The sequence below is a fragment of the Orbicella franksi genome, chromosome 2 (assembly GCF_964199315.1).
Source record: "Orbicella franksi chromosome 2, jaOrbFran1.1, whole genome shotgun sequence".
Taxonomy (NCBI): domain Eukaryota; kingdom Metazoa; phylum Cnidaria; class Anthozoa; order Scleractinia; family Merulinidae; genus Orbicella; species Orbicella franksi.
Genome location: NC_138146.1, coordinates 36,771,129 through 36,780,952, shown reverse-complemented (window position 1 = coordinate 36,780,952; position 9,824 = coordinate 36,771,129). Strand labels below are relative to the sequence as shown.

The following is a 9,824-nucleotide window of genomic DNA, read 5'->3' as shown; positions in this document are numbered from 1 at the left end:
TGTTATTATTGTTTCTATCTGGTTATATTATCGTCGGTTGTTATTATTTGGTATCAAGTTATATTTTTCATGCATGGTTACATGAAGTCATCCAAAATTCAAATCTTTACTGGTGACCAACTGAAGAGGTCATAGACAAAACAAGTCTTGAAGTCGCATATACTATGTAACTATGTATCAAAGGAAAATTCAAACGAAGCTTTTCCCAATTCAAGATGCTGTTCAGTAATCATACTTTCTTGCTTTACAAGTAGAACTTTGTGAAGGAGGCTATTACGCATGGTTTATATGCCCCAACAACAAGGAAATGCTTGGTTTAAGTGAGTGGCAAAATCGTCCATAGAGGGGCGAAGCCATATTTTTCTATGTTAGTTTTCTTCCTTAATTAATGACTAGAGCAGGGCTTGATTGATGATTGCCGTAATTCTCATCACTGGTTTGATTGATAAGGGACTGGCACTGTAAGGAGAAACCAGTGGTTGAACACTTGGCCATCTCAGTCACATTTGTCCAACTGTATAAATGCCACATGCTCAACAACCATTTTTGAAAAAAAGTACTTGTTCCTTCAATCACTGATCTCCATTGCTTTCCAATTCTAACAGTTTGGAAGTGATTACGTCTACTGCATTTAGTGTTGGTGAGTTAGGAAACAAGTCAATAACAGCTTGGCGTCTTCTAAGGATTGTGTTAGACTGGGATCCAGTGGAATAGAACCTACAAAGAAGGAAAAAACTATTTTTTCAAGAGCTGAAAGCAAGATATAGCTAGAAGACTCTCCTCTGCGAAAACTGACTGATTTCAATGTCAAATTGAACACATCACATCAGTGAGAATTGTCTGCAATTTGCAATGACCCTTTGTGATAAGCTTGACACAACAAAGAATTTGGTTGACATTCCTTAAGCTTCCAGCAAATGAGACCTTTGCATTTCCAAACAATATACTTCCCTGCTTGTTTTTTTTTTACCACTAATATAGAGAAGTGTAATAAATGGTGAAAAGACCATTTTCCATGAAACATGATCTTGATTGCCCCCTTACCCCTCTATCCCCCTTCCTGTGTAGTCACTGATGTTAGTAAGTATTTTTACCTAAAAATGGAGCATTGCAGCTCTTTGCCAAAGCTTCACCTCCTCCTTTTGAAACAAATTTGTACATTTCTAAAGGAAAGAAAGTGAAATATTATTTCATACTATGAACTAGATGAAGGTACACTATAACAGTCAAAAATACAACAAGTCATAGTGTATTAAATATTCTTTTCAAATCATAAAAAGGAAAAGCCTCCTCCACACATGCATTTTGCATGGACTTGTCTGGCAATGTTTCCTCAATCCCAGATACTGTAGGTGTGCAGTGAAAAGACTTAAAACCCTGACCCTATTTAGGGATGAAGCAAAAGAAACTGATACCCTGTTTAAGGCCCGATCCAAGAAAAATGACATCCAATTCAAGGAAAAAACAAAAACTATGAATGGCACCAACAGGTCAACTGTATTTCACTTCTGTGACACTGGAAGTTTAAAAGCATCAAGTGTAGAACTTATTTTCTGTTTAGCCGGGCATTTACGCATTGCAATATTAGCAGACACAATTTAGGTGGGTAACCTGTCTAAGGATCACACCGTGAACGCAATTAATGTCAACAGGGGCAAAAATGATACCCTATTTTAAGGATTGAGAACCTCAAAAGCTATATCCTATCCCATGACACAAACCTATATAGCCCATATATGGGAGTACTGCTTTCAGTGTTTCCTGCAAAGAGCATCTGTATTAGGAGGCTAACACTTACATTACAAATGAGGACAGACAAATTCACTCATGTTCTCCACCACTCTAGGATTGGGATTTTAGTTTTCTTGCAGAATGTTAGTTCTCTCCTGACGTCAGACACTGCCACACCCTGAGAAACAACAGGAATGTCATTGAAAAATCCATCAATATATTACATACTAGTTCATTCTGGTAAATTTCTTGCAAATCTTTTATTAAGCAATTGAAGATGGAGAGTTATCCCATGCCCAGGAACAACTGCTGATATTTTTCTTTCATTGAGAACAAAAGGGAAAAAATGAGGGTTAAAAGTTCAGAACTGGAGACCAATTTTGCCAATCAACTGATACTAAACTAATCTTAGGTTTTGGCCAAACAATGATTAGGCTCGATTTCACCTGAATTGATTGACTATTCAAAGGCTAGTAAATGTCTAAGTGAAAAGCTGGCCTTTCCTCAATGCTCTTACGGCTAAATTAACAATGTATTAGTCACAACAGACACAAATTAGGCAAGTGTAAACTTTCCGAAATCAAAATAAGCCTTACTAATAATTGACAGCATTTAATTATAGAACGGTTATTATAAAATAATATACTTTAATATGCATACCTGAGGAGTAGTGACAAAAATTGCTCCATCTGGATTGTAATGTCGCAGATTTTCTACTAACTGTAATCATTTATGTGCTCATCAGATGTTCCTGGATTGAACAAAACCAATCTTAGAACAGAGCAATAATGATAGGATTACACTGCATACTGTAAAATGAATGTGCATGATTGTACTATCAGCAAAGTTAAGAGTATATCTGCTCTGACTCCAACTCCAGTCTCCCAGTATGGAGTATTGTATTCCCTTAAATGTCCTTAATGGGGAACTGGCCTACTGGTGGATATCCCCTCGTATCCCTGTATTTTTGCAGTTCAGGTTGGCCAGCAACTTGTTAGTACTCATTTCTCCTCCTATGTGATGAAAGGCATTGCCAGTCAAGTCTCTCACCTAAAAATGCAGTACAAAGACCCATGAACAGGCTTTGAATCCAGATCTATTGATCTACAGTGTATGACATTAACCACTGGGCCACTGTACCTAACACAACAGTACATCACAAGCCTCTGAAAATAACATTTTACACAGTCGTCATACCTGGAGGTGTATCAATAAGCTGGTAATCCAGGTCACCCCAACAAACATCTGATAGAAACTGCTTGATCATTGCTAAAAGAAACAAACAAACCGGTAACTGTCACTTGAGAACTCAAGAAAGTCTGTAGGAACATCAAAATGTTTGTAGCACTCTACAGAATTTGCTCCATTTTAGAAATCATTAATAAAAGTGCATTGCAGACAGTGGTGCTCTGGCCTGGAACAAAGTTGTTTTAAAATAGTAGTAAAACATTTTGCTGATTTCAAACATTTTCCTTTCATTCAAAAGCCCAGAAAAGCCACAGTATTTTCGAAAGAATTTGCATAACTTTGTCCAAATAGTTATACTGTGGATCCAGTGGTGACCAGCTGGGGGTGTCACATAAAATTTTTTTTGAAGACATGATTGATCATCGCAGTTATGCACACAACTTAAGCGGTTGTGAAATTAAAGCCTGAAAAAAAAAATCAGGCGTGAATGGGATTTGAACCCATGACATCTGCAATACCAGTGCAGTGCTCTACCAACTGAGCTATTTAATTGTATTTTGAGAAATTTTGTAATAGATATCAACTAGACATAATACTGCCTCCAAAAAAGAAAATTAAGTATTGTTTGCTCAATATCAACAAAGCCTAATAATAGCTACCTGAAGTTTCCTACATTTTAAACTAAGGTAATTAAATTGCGCATTTCACAAAAAATTACTCAATATGTGGTGGCATAGCTCCTTGAAGTGATTTCAGTAGTCAGTTTCACTGATGATGAGACACTCAGATCTAGCTTTGATTAACAAGCTTCAACAGGTCAAGGTAAGTCAAAAAATATGTAAGTGAAGAGCATAAATGAATAAATACCATTTTTCTTAGGTCCTCTCCACACAATGGCATCATCTCTTATTTAATAACAAGAAACCAATTGACATAACAGCCAGTTGTTGGTCCTTGTCTGTGTAAACTGGAACCAAGCTAAAAAGAAAGGTTCAGGTGATCTTTAGAAAATACTTACAGTAAACACCCTGGGCAAAAAACATAGGCAAGTTATGATGTCAATAACATATCAGCTGATTTTATAAAAAAAAATTAGAAAGTGAAGTATGTATATGAAAAGTATGATAATTAAAACACACGTCTGATGCATTTATACTGCAGATAATCTAAATTCTACGAAATAAAAAACTTCCCAAGATCAAACAAGTTCACCCACAAAAGTTCCAAAGAAGTGGGGTAGTGGTCCCTGACAGACCAGCATTCCATGCAGAAGAAGCCGCAACACTTCAAATCAGTTTCTTGCTATCAAACTGGATATAAGGAATTCTCCTGTAATGAGCCACTGAAGGTCATAGACACTCTTTCACTGTTACACATCAAACACACGTGTGAGAGCTGTATACAGTATGTATGCATGATTTAGTTAATATTGGCTCCCACGGAATGGCTTCAGAAGATGATCCTTTATATTATGACTTACCCAGCAGAACACTGCTGTATATTTTTTCCCTCTACATTCATCATCCTTGGAATACTTGGTCCACATATGTCAACATCCAGTATGCCAAGCTGGAAGATAAAGAGATAACACAAAGATTAGCCATTTATTGTGATCAAGGTAGTACGGCAGCCTGTAGCAATACATTCTTGAAGACACTTCTTTGCTACCAGTGGCAGATCCACAGATTTTCACTGGGGTGACTCTGGGGTAAGGGGGAGAAAGACAGAAGGTGCTGGGGGGAAGGCAAAGTGAACATTTTTTAATCCAAGACAGGATTTTTCCCTAAGTGTCACCAGTTCACACATCATGTGGCCAATACTATAAATCTTCTGATAACAAATCTCGCTCCCAAACGTAAAACACGAAAACAAGACCTATCCCAAACGTAGAAAATCATCCAATAAAGCTTCCCCCCTTGCAACCCCTCCCACTGCACATGAATCAATGACTTAAGGACATTCGCCCTAATTGTTTCTGCACGTCCTTACTGTGTGCACAAATTCACACATCATGTTATGCATGAGAGCACACACTAAGTAATAAAATGAATAGCCTGCGTGGACCCTTTCTCTCCCCTTCTACGGCCTGTCATGCAGGCTATAAAATGAACAATGATAGGGCAGAAGGCTATTGCTATAGCTTTGGCTGGTTTTAATGATCTTGGATGTTTGGCGACCTCTACTTTTCTTTCCAGAAACAGATTTTATTAACAAATATCTCCACATTGTCCAAAAATGAACAAAAAATGAATGTGGGAAGTTAAAAAAAAATTAAGATTTCTGTCCACGGAACATCGAATCCTGCCATCTTGTGGCTACCAGGTCCATGAAACTATGGTCGCTAAATGCGAACTTGTTCATTAAGGAACCTCGCCAGTTGACTAAATTCACTTAATAGGTCCCCTTAAGGTGATTCCTCACATTTGCATCGTGCATCCTTACTGCGCATAATTTATAGCATCAGTTAGCGCATGCTCGTGCACGTGCATCTTGAAAACATGATGGACTTGCCTTGATATTGAGTTCTGTCAGTTGAAAAATGGCTATAGCTCACTAACAAGCATGGGGACCCCACCTTTTTTTCCAGTCATTGTAATCAACTAATCATAAGCTTTGCATGAGAAAAGACTGAACTAATTTCTATCACTGAAAATTGAATAAATAAAGAAAATAGCAGATACACTGTGGTCTTTTCTATTTTGCAGTTTGGTAACCATATCAAGAAATTTGGTTCATTTTTTTAAATCTAGGATTTAGCTTTCTGTCTGAATCAAACTTAAAATGCTTATTTGTGTCTGACGCAATGTATTGACTGTAGTTTAATGCGTGTTCTCGTGAGTCTGGACTCACAAAGATTTTACTATTACTGGGAATGTGTTCTTATAACAAGCATTGAATAATGCCAAAATGGGACGTTTTCAATGCTTCGCTGCTCCTTAATGAGCATAGGCACCCCCCATTTTTATTTCAAAATTGAAGTTCTCATATGATAAATATTCAGTAGACAAAGTTTGAACAAAATCCTATTGTCACTTTTATTTCAGAGGAATTACCTTAAACAACATTTGGCAGAGAACATTTCACTTCAAAGATCTAATTGCAATATTTTGGGCTTCCAGACATTGTGGCCTTATTCGCTAACGAAGCCCGATTATTTCAGATTTCGGGTGTTCTTGTGGGGATGTTCTCTCCAAAACGAAGTCGGTGACGCCCCATTTTTTCACATTTCGCGCGACCGTCCTTAATACGGGTAAATGTAGAAATGTAAACCATAAGTCAACAGAACGCAAAGATTTCAGCTTACCTTCTTTCCTTTGTCGTAAAGGGTCCACGCTATCTGTGTCTTAAACAGCACTTTTACCAACTCCTCCTTTACCAGACAAAACAAGAATCACGTGCTTGATAGATTTTATCACTTCTTCAAGGATTTGCTCCGGCTGACCTGAAATTTACGAACAAAAAGCACATTGTATAAGTGAGAATTACTCGGACTCTGGAGAGACAGGACAATCCTAACAACGTCGCTAAGCATGCAAATAATATATTAAGCCTTTCCGTGTAGGAGGCTGGAGTTTCATTCGAAAAAAATAACAAAAAAGGACTTATACTTCTGCTTACATGTAGTCTTACTTTAAAGAAAAGATAATGTATACACCCTCAATGCAAACAGCAATTTTTTAAGTAACACATTCGTTGCACGACAGTACTCACCGTCCGCCATCTTGAATTTGAGAAGGAAACTGCTGGTCATCCTCGCGTACAGTCGGCTCAAGAAGCTTTCCCGCTGCTCTGTAGGCCCGCTCTGTAGCTGAAAAAAAGGTCATCCTGGGACACCCAGGGGCAGTTAGTCGACGCGACATTTTCGGACGACGCGATATTTTCGGGCGAAAGTTTACATCAAGACGTACAATTTCGCCCGAACATATCGCGTCGTCCCGACTAACTGCCCCTGCGTCTCCGAGGTGGCCTGAAATGTCAGTCATCTTCCACCATCCAGCCTAATCGCCCGGGGATTAAGCTGAGGTTGGGAGATGACTGACATTTCAGGCTACTGAAAGATATTTTCAAAACCACAAATGAAATCAGGGACCGCGAGGGAGGAGGAAGGGCTTTAGCCCTACCACTTACTTGCTTGTGTTGAGTTTTTTGGGCTCCAGTCCATATGACATGGATAACGTACGAATTTTGCTACTGGAAAGTAACAAAACGGCGGAACAGTGACCCCTTCTGGAATAACTATATCCCACGAGTCATTTAAATTTTTTCGGTATAAACACAAGCCTTAGGCGCGTGTGTATATCGAGAGAATACAAGTGTCTCGTGGGATATTCCGTGGTATACCACTCGAAAGCGACAGACAGTGCTCGACTTGCCGAAATAGTCGGATTACCGAAGAAGTTCGAAAAAGTACGATTTTTCTAGAGGTTACCGAAGGCCACCGAAGATGCTGTATTTGCCGAATTAGTCGGATTTCCGAAGATGGTCTTCTTTGGCAGTAAATCGATTTTCCGAACCAGTCGGATTTCCGAAGATATTCGTCCGCACATACTTCCAGAGCTCGACTTGCGGAATATTGATTTCCGAAGATTTTCGACACTGTTCGTTTTATTTGCCGAATTAGTCGAATCTCCGAAGATTGTCTTCTTTGGGAGTACTCGATTTTTCCGAATTACTCGGATTTTCGCATAGGTTACCGAAGATGTTCTCTTTGCCGAATTAGTCGGATTTCCAAAGATTGCCTTCTTCGACAATGTTCGATATTCCATATATGTCGTATTTCCGAAGATATTCTGCACATGCTTTGATAGTGCTCGATTTGTCGAATTAGTCGAATTTCCGAAGATGTTCAACAGTGTTCGATTTTCCCGGAGGTTATCAAAGATTACCGAAGATGATGCTCTTCAGTTTACGCCTAACCAGTAGGCGGATTTCCAAAGGTTAACTTCTTCCAGTGTGCTCGATTTACCGAAGGTTACCCAAGATGTCCGAAGTTTTCCGAAGGTCACAAAAGATCGAACGAGTAAATAATGAATGATACCGTGAGTGAGTTCCTGTCTTCATTTCCAGTTCTGCAATGCGTTTAGGCACACTTCGAAGGATGCAAACACCCATGACAAGGTTTCGATTGAGTCTGGAATAAACGTGGCCTAAGCCCAACCAAAAGTTAGAAATAGTCATAGAGAGCTTTTTTCACGCATGCCAAGACTCTACAGCCCTAAATTGCTTGAGATAGCCACACACAGGCCTATATAGCTCTACATAACAATACATTTTCATACAATTGAGCTGATATAGCCCTACGGAGAGCCCTACATCTTCCTGATAGTAACACAAAATCCTTAGTAAACTCATATAACCATATATAACCAAACTTTAAGCTTGATTAACATTCCAGATAAAACTTTTAAGTACAATATCATTCAAAACCTGCTTACAAAGTCCTACAGAACCATACATAATTAGATATTCCCCATTGTTTTACATAGTCCAACCTAGAATTACATATAGGTTATTGACTAAGCGTAAGGTCAAGAGGGCTGGATATTAGCCAAGTTCTTTGTTCGTTGAGGCCAGGAAATCGCACAAGCTTCGTCGTAGAGAACATCGCAAGGACGCAGCAAGCAAATTTTTTCTGTCTTATGTAATTTACAACAAGTCAATAAACTGTTTAGAAACAACAAAAGAAAATAATTAGTAACTTAACTACAACCCCACAAATTTTAGCGTAACTTCAGCACTATCCATAAATTTTCTTTTCATGAAGAAGTTCTTCTCATTCTCGATTAACCCAATAACTGAATATCTCTTCTTCATGCTGAAAATAGAAAGACAACGTGCAAACGCTGCCTAAGCACACTTGTCCACTTTGATGTAAAAAAGACTCCAAACCAGTCTTTATCCATGGCATGCATTGGGTGAAGCATTAATAATTCAACATACAAACTACTCCTGACCTTATCAGTGCTTCTAGAGGTAAAAAATGTAATATCAGTTCAATAGCCAATGGGATTGTTGTTGTATAGGAACATTAATTGCTTAAAGCTCAAAAAGTTAAACAGGAAATAGATGTTCATCTGCTCCATTCGAGGGTGATCATACAATCGCATATTGTGTCCACATTTCTTCCTTCCTCCAAGTTACTGATAACAACCGACTAGCCCTCGAAAAACCCGGATCAAGTGTTTCTTAATTCTTTTAGAATTTTGACTGCAGAAAACAAAAAAACAAAAAACAAAAAACAGAAATGACAGCCTGCAAACCCAGCTTGAAATACAGACACAGCCCTCGGGGGGTCCATATGAGGACATATGAAGTCAGAAGCGCTGAGGCAGTACAGGCCCGGTCAGAAATCAACCACCCTATTCCGACACTCCATCCAGACTCATGCTTCCGGTGGATTGTCGCATGGTACTCGTGATACCTGCGTGCTGTGTCCAACAGGATAGGTTTCCAACTTGCGAGCACGGAATGACTAGTCGACCTCTCGACTGCTACCACCCCTCTGGACGTGAAAGTAAAACAAGCACTAAGAGGAGCGCACGAAACTCTCCACTCAGCTTAGGAATGCGTGATTGCCTTCTGCGATCATTCCGATTTCAAAATGGACGTTTTATTAGCTTGTTCTAGCACTGATCTCGGATTTTTCTAAGAAACCGGAGTCGTTACCTGTGTCCTTATTTACTTATCCTATCATTACCAGAATTGTCCTCAGCCGGGTTGCTCTCAGGACTGAAATACTTTTCCGCATTCCATCTTACTGGATTTTTCTAAGAAACAAGTCGATACCTCTGTCCTTAATAACTTATCCTATCGTTACCAGAATTTTCCATAGTAGGGTTGCTCTCAGGAAAGACTTTGCCGCTTTCCATCCCACTGTCCGAGGCATTTCTCCGGCCAGAAAGCAC

The 9,824-nt window shown here is 39.1% G+C and overlaps 1 pseudogene across 1 annotated transcript; it reads right to left on the bottom strand.

The window, feature by feature from the left end:
* Positions 1-1,043: 1,043 nt before the first annotated feature.
* On the bottom strand, positions 1,044-6,960 carry LOC145479644 (cytosolic Fe-S cluster assembly factor NUBP2 homolog; annotated as a pseudogene). The gene is made up of 8 exons (XR_014048441.1): positions 6,631-6,960; positions 6,224-6,361; positions 4,400-4,488; positions 3,787-3,897; positions 2,929-3,000; positions 2,392-2,482; positions 1,799-1,909; positions 1,044-1,163 (listed from the first exon to the last, which is right to left on the bottom strand). The product of XR_014048441.1 is annotated as a cytosolic Fe-S cluster assembly factor NUBP2 homolog (transcript).
* Between the last annotated feature and the right edge of the window lie 2,864 nt (positions 6,961-9,824).